Source organism: Saccoglossus kowalevskii, chromosome 20 (assembly GCF_978046115.1).
Source record: "Saccoglossus kowalevskii chromosome 20, keSacKowa6.1, whole genome shotgun sequence".
NCBI classification, from domain to species: Eukaryota; Metazoa; Hemichordata; class Enteropneusta; family Harrimaniidae; genus Saccoglossus; species Saccoglossus kowalevskii.
Genome location: NC_140660.1, coordinates 17,878,967 through 17,896,319, shown reverse-complemented (window position 1 = coordinate 17,896,319; position 17,353 = coordinate 17,878,967). Strand labels below are relative to the sequence as shown.

The window sequence follows — 17,353 nt, the reverse complement described above, 5'->3', positions numbered from 1 at the left end:
AATGCATGTACATGATCTTATTTTGAGGTAGCTGACTTTATTTTCAGTTTTTCTTCTCTTGTTTTTGTTCTCTATGTATTTTTCTATTTGTATTATATAACATATTTTAGTTTTTCATTATATTTTGCTAAATCTGGGAGTGATAACTGCTGATAAAGTTTCTTTTCGTTCTCCTGTGTAAAGATCACATGTTAAAAAAAATATATTCTTCGTCCCCTATGGCGTTCTTCTCACAAAATAGACATTTTCTGTCAGGTATATCTGTGTTGTTATATCTCCTGGTCTCTATATGTAGTCTGTGAGCACTAATCGTTAATTTTGTCATTTTTGACATGTGATGGGTATTTATTTACTATCGGGTTGTGCAAGTAGTTTTCAAAGCCAGAGTTCTCTGTTAGTGCCCAATTTATTTTTGTAATTTTCCCCCTTTGTTATCATTGTCATTTTTTATCATTAGTTTACAATTTTTTTTTTAGTTTTTCTGATATTATTTTATCTATAATTACACTGTACACGTTTTGTATTTTTTCTTCATGCCACAAATTGTCTATATCTAGATCTTTAAGTATACGTTTTAAACTGGAAACCCAGTTATAGATGCCAGTGTTGTCAGTTCTAAGCCAAGACTGTATGCTTCATATACCAAAGAATTTCAGGCATTTTGTTTATTCTAGACCAGTATTAGATCATCTGTTTTATACCTGCTGTAATTAATGGGTAGCTTCATAATTCTAAAAAAACATTGGTCATTTTGCTGTTAACTTTGAGTAGGTATTTGCAATATTTCCAGTGTAATTGTTCCATTGATTACATGATATTCATATCAAACATTTTAAGGTGTGTCTTTATTCTTCATTTTGAAGCATGCTTTCATAGCTCTATTTTTAAGATCTTCTTATGCCAAGTCAAATTTACCATTTGTTTTCAATCTGAATCTAAGATAAGTGTCGGTTGACACTCTTTCTAATTCTACACCATCTATGTGAAAATTTGGTTTTTTAACGTGTTTGTCGATTTTGTTGAATACCATTGTTTTTTTTATTTATTTTTTGCAGTAAATTTGAAGACTACTTAGTGCATTCTGCAAACCTGAATTGCTTTCTAGATAGTAGAATTAAGTCATCTTCATATAGTAAACATGGCAGTGTATTATTTCACAAAGATGGCGGGTTATTCCCCCCTCCTCCTGATTATATGTTCTTTAATAACATTGGTATCTATTTTAAATAGCAGTGGGCTTAGGCCTTTTCTCTGCATTATGCCTCTTTCTACTAGAAATATTTTTCTTATAAAGCCATTTTTATGTTTTTATGAATGCAAGTGAATTTTGGTATATACTATTAATTGAGTAATATGAGTAGTAGTCAAGATTTGAAATTTAGAACTCAATACATATATCATTTGAAACAAAAACTACTGTCGGCAAACCCCCACTATTGAAAAAAATTTCCTGAGTTCATTTTTTCACCAAAATTGGAATGCTTGTTTGTGGCAACGGACAATGACAACTCTAATATATATCAATTCTGTCATAAGCCGTGTCCTCACCAGAAACAATACAATCCATGTTTAATAACTAGCTCAGTTTTCACAACAACTGCCTTTCAGCAATATGAAGTATGAAAACGTTATTATTGAGTTTTATTGTTGAAACCATAGATATGTTTTGATGTTGATAATTTTTATATATTTATTGATGTATGCGATTTGTTCATATATAATGAGTAATTCCAAGTTATGTGTTTAATATAGAATGTTATACATAATTATTCCACTCAAGTTTGTATAGAAATCTATCAAAAACATTCCATCCTGCTTTTCTGGCTGAAATTCCATGATTAGTTTAGTACGCAGTCACTGATAGGTTGATCTCAGTCTGCACGGAAAACTGTGTAGGTCAGTTTTTCATCTATTTTATATTAACGTTTGTGCTTTTTTGATATTGTACAAGTCACTGTAATTACCAGAAGTTTAAACTTTTAAATTCGTTTGAGGTGTTTTGAACAGCAATAAATGTAGTTTATGTCGAACAACTGATTCGTGAGTTTTCAAGTTCAAGAACCCAACCACAAGTTTTAACAAAATAAATTAATTTATCAGAACATATGCAGAAAAGCTCCTCTACTAGAGCACATTTTCCAAACAATAACAGCTTTTTATTTAAAGGGCAGTGGTCCTTGCACCGTATCCTATTCGATATAACTCACAGCGATGTATACAACACGTTTAAAATACATTGTTTTTTACATGAAATTAGAACACATACGACAATCACCGCCATAGGAGGTGCTCGAGTATACACTGCATAGTCATAACAAACTGAACCAGGCATAAAATTACTCCTGGTACTAGGCCACACATGCAAGAATGAAATCTAACTTGTCATTTCATAGGTAACATACCATAACAATGAATTGGCAAACAAGTAGATAAAGTCCAGTCTGACAAAATTCACAGCAAGGTATTTATAATACAAGTCATTGTCAATGACAAGTTTCTGTCCAGTTTTTAGTGACGGTTTTAGTGCCAAATAATTATTTACACTAAATGTGACATGATTCAAAGTGGGGCCAGTTTATTTGACATGTGTGATTCCTTCTTTTATTCTGTCCATACCATTCATCTGATTCTGAAACATGAAATTGATTTTGAAATATGATTCCGAACTGAAGCACGGACAGATGGATGCACAGACAGATGGACGAACTGTCGGTCGGAAGACATGTATCCTAACATGTATAATTTATGTACCAAATTTGAATGAAAACTGACAAAGCATGTCCAAACTATAACATTTTCAAAAGACAAGATAGCTGACAGTCGGCCATTTTGAATCAAATCGCTAAACCACTGCGTGTGCAAATGTCCTACAAAAAGTACTAGGCACATGCAAAGAATAAACGGAATCGGTCCAAAGGATTCTGAAATATGGCTCCGGACGGAGGCCGAATTATAAGTCCCCGTTTTCGGACTTCGTCCGAACGGGAACTAAAAATCTTCCAAATGTATTTTGTATCAGACTGCTATGCTATATAGTTCGAAAACAATACAGCAGAAACTATTGCAAGACGTTTTGCCCCAATAGTACCAATTTTAGCATTTTTGTGGTCATAATTCAACCAGTAGTCGTTTAGCAACCAAGCACAACTGCATTACTACAATTTTGGTAAATGATAGCAAGCGACATAACAGTCAAAATAGCTCCTGCTGTCCTACAATAACATTGTGGTAGCCAAGTCGAGCAATGCATCCATAAGATATCTTGAAAAACTACCAACTCAATTTGTAACAAATTATCAAAGCAATTGAGTTGTGGTTTTATAGTAAAAAATAGTGGTTTTACAAAAAATGACAAAAATAGAGAATTGAAGATACCGTCATGAAATGAACACAGAAATCCACCCAAGGTACCAACATACTATGTATCAAATCAATTGAGCTGGTAGTTTTCAAGAATCAGGAAATGCAATTGTTGACTCACGGCGATCGAATTTTGAGAGGGGTAGTCAGACCAGGGATTTGTTTTAATATTAGTACTCATTCCCTTTATTTATGTATTTCAAACTTTTTCATAAATTGTTACCTGTGGGATCCATTCATGATTTTTATTTTAGGTTGAATAAATATTTTTGATATAATATCCATATCCTAAAATACAGCCAAAATCTAGGTGACAATGTACAATGAGCTGATTATATTGCTGTTCTATTGACAGTGATATTTACATATTCACAAAACCAGTGCAATTCATGTCAGATGAACTTTGACCCCTCCATATTCTTATTATAAAGCTACTAAATTTTACTGTAACACAAAATCCATCCAATGATACCACATTAGTCCACACAGCTGGTACCAAATCTGTCAAAAATTGGACATGGACTCATGGATTAATTGTTTATACAATGTCATACAAAGGTGTGGCCTTTATGCTTAATTTATTTCATGATGCAAAATAATGAATGGAACTAATGGTATATTTTAATGTAATTTTATAAAAAATCTGAAATCTAATGGTCCATCCATAATCATGTTAGTTCAATCATGAGACATGGCGGCATTTCCCGTTACATTATATGCCAGTCAATGTGACCTAGTTCCCAACCTTATGCCATGTGAGGAGGTATGGGAGCAATAACGATATTTTTATATTTGTTCAATATGTTCCACTTGTGGCAGAGCTTATGAATGTTAGCAGTGTGTTTCCCAAACTGTCTGAATGAAAAAATCTAATATACAATTTTGGACTCTAATGGGAGGACCATTATGAACTCTGGGGATGACAGAATTGAAATAAAAAAAATGAAAATAACAGAAAAAAATCTGCATGTCTATTTCGTAGAAAAAAAATTATAAAAGATTAGAATTCATTAGTGAAAAAATAAAATTAGCCCAAAACTAAGTTAAGGAAAAAATATATTGCATATTTTTTTTCTGCCATGCCCCCCCCAGAGTTTCTGATGGTTCACCCCCAAATATTGTTTTCTTCAGAGCCAGACGAACATTATTGCCAAGATTATGAATATTATGACAGTTAACAGCTCAAAAAGAACGCGTAACTTTGCCACCATGTGCAGTCTGTAGTCACTGCAAGACAGCGTGGCAACCAACGATGGTTCCCACAAACCTGAATCTACAATAAGGAATTACCAATTTGAAACTTAGGGGGTTACAAATTTTTGTGCATACTAATATTTTATTCCTACATTTCCCCCATTTTTTTCACTTTAGTAGGCAGTAAAATTTGCAAATATTTTTCTCTTCATCCACAGAAATACTGTGTGTACAAAATCAGGAAGTAAAAATGGAATTTGTAGTTTACAGATAACCCAACAGAGAAAAGTATATTTGAAATTTACTGAGATGTATGTCAGGAAATTACACACATGTTTTATTAAAGTCCCCAGCATAATCACGACCACCCCCCACCTAATACAAAGTACCAAACATGAAATAGGATATCACATGTAGACTGGATGAGGAAACAGTTAGCAACATATTCACATTCAGAAACAGACAATGCAGACCAATGCTTGGTAAAACAAATGAGCATCTGTTGAATGCTTTTGACAACACCAAGACACACGTCATTTTTTTTTTAAATTCTAAACAAATTTGAATAATTAATCTACTAGCTTGACTCTCAAAACAAGTGTTTCTCAGAATCAAAAGCTCTAGTCAAGAGTCATGAGTCTAATTTATGTAAATTGAGTAATAAATATGCACATATTTCAACTGAGATCCAACAGGTGAGCTATCCCAGTCTCACATATGCTGCATGACCCAGAGCACCTATTTGCAAAGTTTTATGAAAATCTGATGTGATTCTTGAGTTATCAGTGTAAAATGTGGAAATTGACCGATTATTTCCACCTCAGTCATGTTATTTAAACTAAAATGAATCTCCCACAGTGCCATATTGGATGAGAAGAAGGATATATGGTGGCAAGATGATATGAGAGAAGAAGTCAAATACATTATTGCATCTAGATCCTTCTTCAAATTCAATATGACGCTGTGCGAGATTCAGAAACAAACCACATAACCTTGTATACACACATACATATACCACATATTTTAATACACATGCAAATAAACAGCAAGAAAAGTGCAGTTTAATGATTGAAAAAAAACAGCTCACAGAATATTGCCATGGTAAACTTGAAATAGTTACATATGTTAATGGATTCTATGCAAAATACAGAGTTAAAATAAATTGGGTGTCTTTCACAGCAAGAAATGTACACTTTATAATTGAGATGCCCCTATGCTGCTATGTTGTTATTAAGGTACTAATAACTTGATATTTTTATTGAGGTACAAAGTTATATTCGTTCAAGCATCAGTGGTATGCTTCTGGAAGTCTCTCTTGTGCTTGAAACAGTGTTTGATAGTCCAACAGCAAAACTCATGCACTTCTCATATACTGAAAAATAAAGAAGTTGAAACAAGTCAAAACAATGTCCTGTGTTCCAATATTAAATGTGGAGTAAATTGGTCAGAGAAAGGACACTTTAGAATTAAACCAAACGGCCATCATCAAATCACAAGTCATGCTATAAAGTAAACAAGCAGCCTGTCGGCTGAGATAGCTCCGCTGTTAGCAATGCACATTGCAATTAAAGAACAGAAGATATCATTAGAAAATGAACAATATAGTATCAAAGCAACAGGACTTGCTGTTTTCAACAAGAATTCAAAAATATCACTTTTCACCAAAAATAATCATCAAAATTAGATAACTGAAGATATCACCACAAAATTAACAAATCTGAAAGAGGTCCACATGTAGTACCTATATATGTAATATAAAAGCAATCAGACTTGCGGTTTTCAACAAGAAGTCAAAAATATCACTTTTTACCAAAAATTAAAAAAATATTCACTAAAATTAGAGAATTAAAGATATCATCATGAAATGAACAAACCTGAGAGAGAACCACATGTAGTACCTATATATGTAATATCAAAGCAATTGGACTTGCGGTTTTTAACAAGAAGTCGAAAATATCACTTTTTACCAAAAATGACAAAAATATTCACTAAAATTAGAGAATTAAAGATATCATTACAAAATGAACAAATCTGAGAAAGGTCCACATGTAGTACCTATATATGTAATATCAAAGCAATTTGACTTGCGTTTTTTAACAAGAGGTCGAAAATATCACTTTTCACCAAAAATGACAAAAATATTCACCAAAATTAGAGAATTAAAGATATCATTACAAAATGAACAAATCTGAGAGAGGTCCACATGTAGTACCTATATATGTAATATCAAAGCAATTTGACTTGCGTTTTTTAACAAGAAGTCGAAAATATCACTTTTTACCAAAAATGACAAAAATATTCACCAAAATTAGAGAATTGAAGATATCAACATGAAATGAACAAACCTCAGAGAGGTCTACCCAAGGTACATATACACCAAGTATCAAAGCATTCAGGCTCGTAGTTTTCAAGAAGAAGTCGAAAAAGTAAAACATTGACACGGACGACAAACGACGGACGACGGACAATCACTCATATGATAAGCTCCGCTCGACAAAGTCGACAGCGGAGCTAACAAAACTGAAACAGTCATCTATTTTCAATTGAATTTTCACATTATGGCAACAATATGTAACTTTAATAATACATGTAATAATAATACGTTTATTGAATCCTCAGAAATACTTTCCATTGGTTAACAGCAATAAAATGTTAGTGATAATATTATGTTAGTGCATATGTGAAGTTTGAACAGCATTTATTAAAATAATGGCCATCAGTCAACCACTTTCCAATCTGAAAATCAAAAGCATTGACAATGCGCACAGCTCCGTTTATATTTAATGCCAAATTCCATCACTACATGTAGCAGTGATCCAGGAGTGTGGGAGTATATTTGGATAAATAGTACTATGATGCAATCAATCGTTGCTGGCAATGTACTCCATTATGAAAAAGAAATACTGTGACTAGTGCATCGTTAACTATTGGTACATGCGCCATAGCCTATTCCAAAGCCTTTGCCTCACATGAACTTGAGTGGCCCAATAGTGACTGTATTCTGACTCACTCTTAAATCTTCCTTAATGGTACTCAAACATGAACCAAAAATAATCTTCTGGTTATGTTTCACTGTGTTGTTATATACATAGGAAGTGTAATTAAATTGGCTTTAATTTTGTGATCATCCGTTATATGACATACTCGTATGTCAAGGCCGTTGAAACAGTTGAATTTTGAGAGGCAGTACTCTAGAAGTATGGTTTGAATTGCACATACATATGTAATATGAATTATAAATATTAATGTAATACTGATAAATTTTTGCTTGCTATAATAATAATAATCTTTATTTTATTTATTTGTTAAAGTTAAATTCAGCTTGGGTACAAAAGTAATAAATAAGTAGTTCTAACAAAAAGGAAAAAAAAACTAAACAATAAACCTATTCATGTACACTACAATAGCAGATGTGTAAACGAACCAAGACCCAAACAACTATAAAAACACGTCTTAGTTACATATGCCAAGGAAAGCCACCATTGGAAGTGGAAGTGTTGATGGGTTTAGATGCAGACATGCTATCAATGCTTGACAAGCGGGAGAACCAAATTAAATAAAATCAATGAAAACACCTAATTATGAAGGTGAATGTTAGAAAGATAAAAGATGGGATCACTTAGAGTGGATAATAAACAGTTGAAATAAAAAAAAAGAAAATGTGGACAACTTGAGAGAAATCAGCTCACAACCAATCAAATGCACCAGATTTCAGAGAAAATTCTGAGCCAGTTGTAGCCAAGACAATGTGGTACGGAGATAAAGAAAAATAATAGAAACTTATGGAATATTGTAAATGCATTTCTTATTTGCTTAATTTTATTTTTGCTGATAAGTAAAATCTGCTAAATTACATGTGAACATGTGAAATAACAATAGAACTCATTGATTCACTGGCAAATCATGGCTCAAGTGGTTAGAGTGGTTAAATAAACTGACAATTTTGATTTTTATCTTTGTAGTTGAAACATGGTTACCTTTCCTTGGTATACTGCATTTAATTCTGTCAGTGAATGGGTAGAATATTTTGGGCAGAGTTGGTGGTGCTGTGTCAGTATTTATTAACAAATCAATGAAAATAACCTATGGTACTTTTTCACAGTGATTTTTATGAGCTAAACACCAGACATCCCAATAAAAAGAGTGGACTACAATCAACCATGACAAGAACAAAATAATTAACTGGTACATTACTCAAAATAGAAAGAGAAAGATATATGAACCCTGTCATATATATCTGAAAAGGTGTGAAAAACGCAAAGGGCAAATGCAAAGCGCTGACCGCACTTTTAGTAAAAGATAGAGGGCAGACGAGAAAACAATAGAGTGTGGATGCATAAAACACAGAGTGCGGATGCCCTGTGAAAAATTTTCATGACCGACCTTCCATGACATAGAAAATAGTCTGTCAAAAACAAAGACTACGAACCATCAACAGAATAAAAATCAGGAGATGCCCGACTTACAAAATCACCAGACAAACAAAGTGCTGAGTGCACTTTCAGAAAGCGACTGAGTGTGAACGACAACATATATTTAGTGCTGACGTAGACTATAAGCGGTAAAACATCCACTGACATAAAAATAAACAACTACAGTTGAAGTTGAATCACAGACCGTGGATGCATGTACAACGCGGACAGTACAACGTAGACGCTTCTTTACTACTAGTAATAGCCGTCACCAAACTAACGCAATATTGACACAAACTCTGATACGACTTATTATGAACTGGCCTTTCTTGTGTCTGCACCCATGTAAAGTATTTCCGATCTCTATTTTACAATGCAATGCCAGTAGATGAAGAGGAAAACATGTGAACAACTAGATAGACATAAAATTAAGTCACCACAATTTTAAATTATATTTTGTTCATGGTTGTTGTGACTACAAAATGTTGACAGATTGTTGTTACAGTAGTAGCTCTGTTGCTCTCTTGACACTGACTTTTAGCATTTTTTTTCTTATTTTGACGTTCTCTTGGTCGTATTTTGTATATACCAGTCAGACACTGACAGCAAGTACATGTAAGTAAACAACCTGGCATAGTCAACATGGGACTCTGAATCACAGGAAGGCTCTGAAGGTAGCGTCATCACACGGCATAAATGAACGAAATTTAAATTACAATGTCATGCTTCCAAAAAATCTGATATTTATGCTGGTACTGGCTACGATATACCGTAAAGTGAAAATAATATACCTAATAATCGCTGTTAATCCAAGAACACAAAACAAATAACTGTCAACAGTCAACAAAACAAAACAAAACACTGCCGAGTTTAGTAGTGACTTCAGTGTAGTCGAATCAATAAGAAAAAGATACTATGAACTTCATGGTAAAAGAAAAATATAAAATCAAAGAAAGCTTAGAAAGAACTCCTGTGTTTTTTATTTAAGAGCAGCTGGTAGTTTTTAAATGATTTTTTATGGCATTGAAACATGTATAGATGTACCTTGTTATTATTTGTTACATTGAAACCAAATTATTAGTATTTGTGTTGTTGCAAAGTATTGAATTTCAGTTCTCTCATTTTCATATAACTTGCATTCAAGTAAGAAGTGCATTTCGGCAACAAGCAGTGCACTTTCTGCCACTGCAAGGTATTTTTTTGTATCGTCCTTTCTCTATTTCTTAATTTCCCAATTATATTCTATGCCTTGCATTTGTTACTGTAGTTATCCAAGTTTTATACTGGCAATTTTTCTTTAGCAGTCGATATGTGTGCAGATTATTCTTTTGGTTTGTTTTTATTATCATGCATTTGTTGACTCTTGTTTTCAAATATTTTTTTGAGTTTAATGAAAATTATGTTGATTAGATTGGTGTTACAATTTGGAGCATTATTTCCTCATGACTTATCATATTCTTATCCTTATTCTAAATAGTGCAAATAATTTTTGGTACCAGATACCAAATTAAGTATGCTATTACCATTCATCTCTATGCCGAGTCTGTATGCTCCATGGACTAGTGTATTTTCATTCTTTGTTTCATTACTGTACTGTATGTTGGTCCTCTCATCTGTGAGGGTCCCGTCTTTTCATGGTCCATTTTTGGTACCACATGTTCTAGTAGCGAATTATGGGCGTCTATAGTAAAAGGACAAGTCAAGATCAACAAGATAATGCTCCAAGATGAAAGAGCTCCACAAATGTTGCAGAATGCAATTTACAGTGGATATGATTTCAACTTTATCCACAATTCATTGCTGGAGAAACAAGATGGTGGACTACATAATATTGATAAAAAGTTGAATATCTAGAGAATGGAAAGTGATATAAAAAAATGTAAATTGCATTTCTTACACATGTCTAGACTTTTCCTTTAAATAAAATGACAGGCTTTTCTAAACTTGTAATTTGTGTTTTGTCCTAGTTATCTTATGGCCTGACATTCTAAAAATCTGACAAGAATAGGAAGTAGATGACAAGACTTTTTTGTTAGCGTTGGGGCAAACAGAGGTGCCAATCCGAAAATTCATGTGATTTTACCCTGCTATTTTTAACGTCAGTCTGCCCCTGCTTTTAATTTTGTCACTGGCTCATATGATTTGTTGTCTGTGTTATTGACCAACTATTGTTTTCACTGCAGCTAGACATGACCATGGAAGTAGTAGGACCTACTACCTTCCATGCTTGTATTGCATGTATTAGCCAAGCTTTTTAGTGTCAGTCAGAGCCTGCATTTAATTATTTCAATTTTGTCATCGGCTTGTAGTCTCTGTTTTTGACCAGTAATTTTGCAAGTCAGTCGGTTCCTGCTTTCAATTTTGTCACCAGCTTGTATGATTTGTGGTCAGTGTTTTTGATTGACTATTTTTTTCATGGCAGCAAGACATGACCATGAAAGATAGCAGACCTACTACCTTCCATGCTTGAATTGCATGTTTTTGTCATGCTTTTTTTCATGTGAGTGAGCCTGATTTTAATTATTTTAATTTTGTCATTAGCTCGTTGACTCGTAGACACTGTTTTTGATCAGTAATTTTTCAAGTCAGCCATCTCATGATTTTTTTTCTGCTGATGGTTTGTAGTTTGTATTTTTGACAGACTATTTTCAAAGTCATTGAAATTTTTTTTACTGTCTATCCTCTATTGTATTAGCACATCTGCACTGTGGTTTATCCATCCACCCTCTATCCTTTTCTAATAATGTGCTCCACACTTTGCATTGTCAGGTGTTTCAAAAAAAGGGAGTGCATATCATGAATCATATGTGGAATTTGCCATATATTATTCTGTGCCATAATCAAATGATTTCTGTAAGTGTTTGGTCAAAATATGTCAGAGATACAGCACTGGAACAGCCATTTTATATTCAATCTTGAACAATGACATGCAACAATGTCTTTATCACTATGTTCAAGGTACATCCCAATTTTTAAATAAAATATGTCAACAATGACATAGATCCAGTTCAGGAATGTTTGATTTTTTACATTTTAACATTACAATCACTATCATTTGGCCATCTTGTGTTTGTACATATGTGTGCTATGATGTATGTGTAAAATTTGAATGTGATTGGTTGAGGCATGTCAGAGATACAGAAAAAAGATAGATGTGAAATTACAAGCCCCATTTTCAAACTACATCCAATCAGGAATTAAAAATAGGATATCACCTGACCTAGCTGATACATTTTAGATGCTGTTATTTTGGTTGGACAGCAATTAATTATTTTTAGGTGTATATATATCCCCACATAAATAATCAAAAACTTACACCATTGAAACTGATGGCATCAACACCTTAGAAATATCAGTGCTAACAAATAAGAATGTAACTATGGTGTGTAAATAGGACCTCAATTAAAACAACAAGAAATTCAAATTTAAAATATGAGCATTTAAATGAAAAATTAAATTTAAAATACAAGACTTGAACAGCCAAGTTTAAATACATTTATGTCAAGGGTAAAAATGATTGAAGTTTTGTTGAAATTATTGCTGGAATGATGTGTTGTGATCTCCATTTAATATATAGGGATCACTGGAGAAGTAAGTTGACATGTACATCAAGGGATTTCATGTTTGCAACATGTTTTTTTTTTAAATTTGCCAAACAATAATGATTTAAGTTTTGCATAAAAGTGTGAATTAAAAGGTAGTTAATTGAAATCTTATTTTGAACACTAAATAGAATACATATAATAATTTTTTTTTGGATCATATGCACAGTTATTTTTTACGCTACCAAGTATAGATTTGGGCAATGTTTGGTTCCAGTGATCTCCCAAAATATAACCTATTATCCCAACAACCAACCTGGACGCTTTTTAAGGTAAATGTTAATAAATGTTCACCATTCATTTATCATATTTGATATCAACTTCTCATATTTTAAATTTAAATTTTTAAATTTAAATGTTTACAATTTTTTCCTGGTCCTAATGACACACCACAATGTAACAGTCACACATGTTACTCATGGAAGATCTAAACAAGAATGCTTACAGCACTGTTAGACATGAAAAAAGAACCGTCAAAACATCAAGAAAACCCATTGGATACAGAAATAAGGATTACGAAAACAACACTGACTCAGACAACAAAAACACATCAGATAATATGGTCACTGAATCACCACCACCAACGACATTGTAATAGAAAGTCATATCAAACACTGAAAATGCATGTAGAGTACCCTTTCCACCACACCCAGTAAACCATCAACGCATTTCAAAGATGACACACTTCTACAAAGAATTGGAAAAGAAGGATTAATTCCAACACCAAAAGAAACTGGTTGACACCAACAACAAGTGCCTATGTTCGCAGCAATAGACAGCAAAATCTCAGAAGGTCTCGGCCAAATCTATGCTAGAGTAGGCTCTATCAATGATGTCAATAATCCAGCACTATGTGCAAGTATTACTAAAGGAGCTTAAAATAAAAGATAAAGATATGCAAGAAATAAAGTTCTACATAAAAAAAGAGGAACTTATAGAAAGAATGCAAGTAAAAATGAATGGTATGATTGTTGATAATAATACAATGACAATCAAACTAGCACAGATGAATACCCAATAGTGTACAACATCTAATTATGAGCGACTCACAATCATCATTCATTAAGAACAGTCTTGCCAAGAATCAGATGGTTCTGACATATAGTTTGGCAGCAATATCTAATCTGAAACCAGCATTATTGAATAATGAATACCACCAGACACCGATGAACAATCACTCAAATGATAACTCTCTCGACAAAGTCAGCAGCAGAACTGAAAAGATGATGGTCGTTGTGCTGCATTGTTTTCAATACAAATGTACAGTGCAATATACAACTCATGTAAAATACATCAAACATGCACTGCGTATTAAACGACCGCCGCCCTGTAACTAAACAGAATAGTTGACATTATACTCACAATTATGAACACATTTTGAACACTGAATGATGGAGGCTGTGACTTTGTTCTTAAAGATACATGTGACACATGTATGTGGTAGGACAGCTTGAAATGTTGCACAAAGCCAACCATTTTGTGATAGTATGCCACCATACTGCAGGGTCAGGAAATCTAAATTTAATGCAGAGAAAAAAAACAATTATGAAATATATGTAGATCTCAAGCTATCAATACTTTAATAAATAAAGCCATATGTACACTGTGTCACACTCATTGTGCATTGCTCAAAATTGGAGAGATGTGCTCCCTGTTCACATCACTTGATCTTTTCTAGATGGTCACATAATAGTGACTGGAAATGGAAGGGGAACAGGATTAATTCTTATTTCTAAACCATATTGAAGTTCAGAGGTCTGCCCAAGGTTTGCCCAATCTGTTTGAATTTGGTTAATTTCTACACATATGTGCCTTGCCTGTTCAGTTTCATTGTATAGCGCCACCTAGAATATTCTCAGTTCACTTTATTTTTTACAGTAATTGCTTTGTTCCAGATATGCAGGTCAATCCAATTACAAATGAATCATCATTTAGTCAGTGGTATGTTCAATAATATTTGAAAAAAAAATAATATTTAACCAATGACGGTCTAAACTAAAATGTAAAAATAGTTGACCTCTTCTACTGTTGAAAGGTGATTTTCTTCTTGGATTATGCCGCCCCCACACCCTCTAAAAAAATTAGGTGTCACTTGATAATACATTGCAACTTATAAAAAAACAAGAAATGTGGCAGTCTATCACATGTGTCATACTTACCACACTTTCAAACACACTGACTTGGCACAATTTGGATTCAATGTAGAGACTTCAACATTAGTGATCACAATCAATGAAAACACACACACAATTCCAAGTCCCATGTCTGTACACATACTGCTTGCAACCATGGGTGTACAGGTCTTACTCTTCCTTCGCTTCTGATTTCCATGATTTGGAATGAGGTTATGCATGTTCCTACAAGTATGGTACATGATACACAATCAGCATGGTCATTATGATTCAAAGTATGTGGTATTACAGCAATATGTGTCACTCTATTAAAGACGCCAAGACTAGACATTTAGCAACCACTCATTCCGAAAGAAAGCACAAGTAAACAAGCAAATTGCACCACCTATGGTCATTTAACTAGTTTAACTTTGAATGCCACAATTTTGAGACAACATTTTTCAACATTTTAAATACAAAAAGCAAATACATTACACAAATTAAGGGCAATGTTAACCAAGAATTCTAACAATGAAACAAAATTTGTATTGATATGGAAAACCAGATTGAGCAGTAATGTTTAATTTTAAATTACTTTGACAACATAGAATAAATTTTGATTTGCACATAAACAGAAAATGAAAAAAAGAAAAGCATAAAAAGTCAAATAAATTTTAAAACAGTCAAAAGCAGTACATATTATTTTTATTTAGGTTCCTTTAATATAAATTACTTGGTGAATACTATGTATTGACATGTGACGGGGGGGGGGGGGGGGTATTGGTGTTATTCCAAATCATTTTGATTTTAATTCATCACTCTAAAATCAACTAAGATATCTCAAATTTTGACAATCCTTCAATGGTCATATAGGAACGATTGATGTTTGCTGGATTGTCATTTATAATAGACTTTCAAATATCCAATATCACTGTTTTCTTTCACCAGAAATTGCCAATTGAAATTGTTTCATTGATATGTGAATGATTATAATGACCACCCATTAGTTGAATAACCCATATGATGCTACCATGACTTTGTGATATTCCGGTAATGTTGTAATCTACAAACATCAACAAAATATAGAACTTCCATGTCAGAGGTGGAACATCACTTTTGTTGAGGCCTGCATTTCTTATTTACTCTGTAGAGGGCAGTAAGACCACAAAGAGCCATGGAACGATGGGTGGTGGTAATACATGATTGAATACCATAGGTTCCCTTGTCTGTTTCTCCACTTCGCTACGAAAATAGTGAAGTGGAGAAACAGACTGGATTGGAAGCTGGGGTATTAATTACTGGGGTATTCTGGAAAGAGATTATGACAGTATCCATACCTTGGTTTAATTGTTTTATACGTATGCCACCCTTCCATTCTACTACAGTGTTACAAGCAATCTTTTATCACTTACACATTGTATCTCTAGTACTCCTAACACCAACAGTCTTTCCTGGGATCTCTGCAAAGAAACAGAAAACATTTGCACACAGTCATTGAGATTCATCATGCCTCACCACATAAAAGATGTAAACAAACTCGTATAAATCAATATTCAGATTAGGACCTCGATACTTACCCTAAGGTTTGTGAATTTCCTCCAAGATGCAAGAAAGAATTTCGGCTGATGAATACGTCTGAAAATGACCACTCAGTGCAAACACGCAATTCAATGGCAAAATTGAAAACAATTGAGCCGATAAATCCAAGCCATGCCACGAAATACTAGTAAGACGTCTTTTGCAATAAAAGTTTTATAATCACAGTCCATCTTGACACTTTCCTATCGTTAACACATTAATTATTATATCATGTGAGACTAAAATCAACTACGAAATATAAACATTGAGACTATTGATCACCTTGACCATGAACTATACTGTGATTTATGATGAAATGTATTTTATTATCACAGACTCACTTTCAATTTATCAAAAAAACATTGGGTATGATTCTGTGGTCTAGGAGTGGGGTGTTTGTGAAGGATTCACTGGACTTTTAGTTTAGTAGAAATATGTGGGCCAAAGGTTTAACGTTCTAACCATTGTTGAGTAAGTCATGATTTAGTATAGGTTACTGTAAGTAATTTAATAAATCTTGAAACACGATGCATTGTGGGGCTTAGATTTAGAGGAAAATGTTAGTTGAAAATGCTAAATAAATAAAACTCTGGGCAAAGACTATAATTTGTTTTTAAATAAAATTGCCAGCATTCAACCATCTTGAATTGGGTCATCAAATGAGTGTACATACATGTGACATGTGTGAAATTTGAACATCATCAAGCCAGGCATATATCTGGATATATAGGTACAGATTCACAGAGGTAAATCTATCCTCATTTTTGGATTCCAAATAAATGATATTTTACAATGTGGTCATATGTAACTACATTGTTTTTATGAAATCAAAATCGATGGGCGGGGGGGGGGGGGGGGGGGGGGGGGGTACTCAAAGTCAGACCGGGTACAACTGCTGAGGTATTGCCTGTCCAAAAAAACGCTAAACACGAACTTATTTTTGTAAAATTATACCCTTGTTCAAGTGTAGAAACTTAAAATAGATACCCTACATGTACATGTATATACATACTAAAATCATACTGTTTCCAAGTCAAGGTAACATGAATTCATGAAATTCTTTTTTTCACACTTGACAATCCTAACACTATACATT

At 33.4% G+C, this 17,353-nt stretch overlaps 1 protein-coding gene and 1 long non-coding RNA gene across 2 annotated transcripts in view; both read right to left on the bottom strand.

The window, feature by feature from the left end:
• Window positions 1-17,353, bottom strand: part of LOC102800992 (death-associated protein kinase 1-like) — an 84,726-nt gene that overhangs the window by 55,602 nt on the left and 11,771 nt on the right. The window lies entirely within an intron of this gene.
• On the bottom strand, window positions 5,594-16,388 carry LOC146730079 (uncharacterized). Its single transcript, XR_014927867.1, has 4 exons — window positions 16,017-16,388; window positions 14,728-14,925; window positions 13,931-14,083; window positions 5,594-5,926 (listed from the first exon to the last, which is right to left on the bottom strand). It is a non-coding gene; the product is annotated as an uncharacterized LOC146730079 (long non-coding RNA).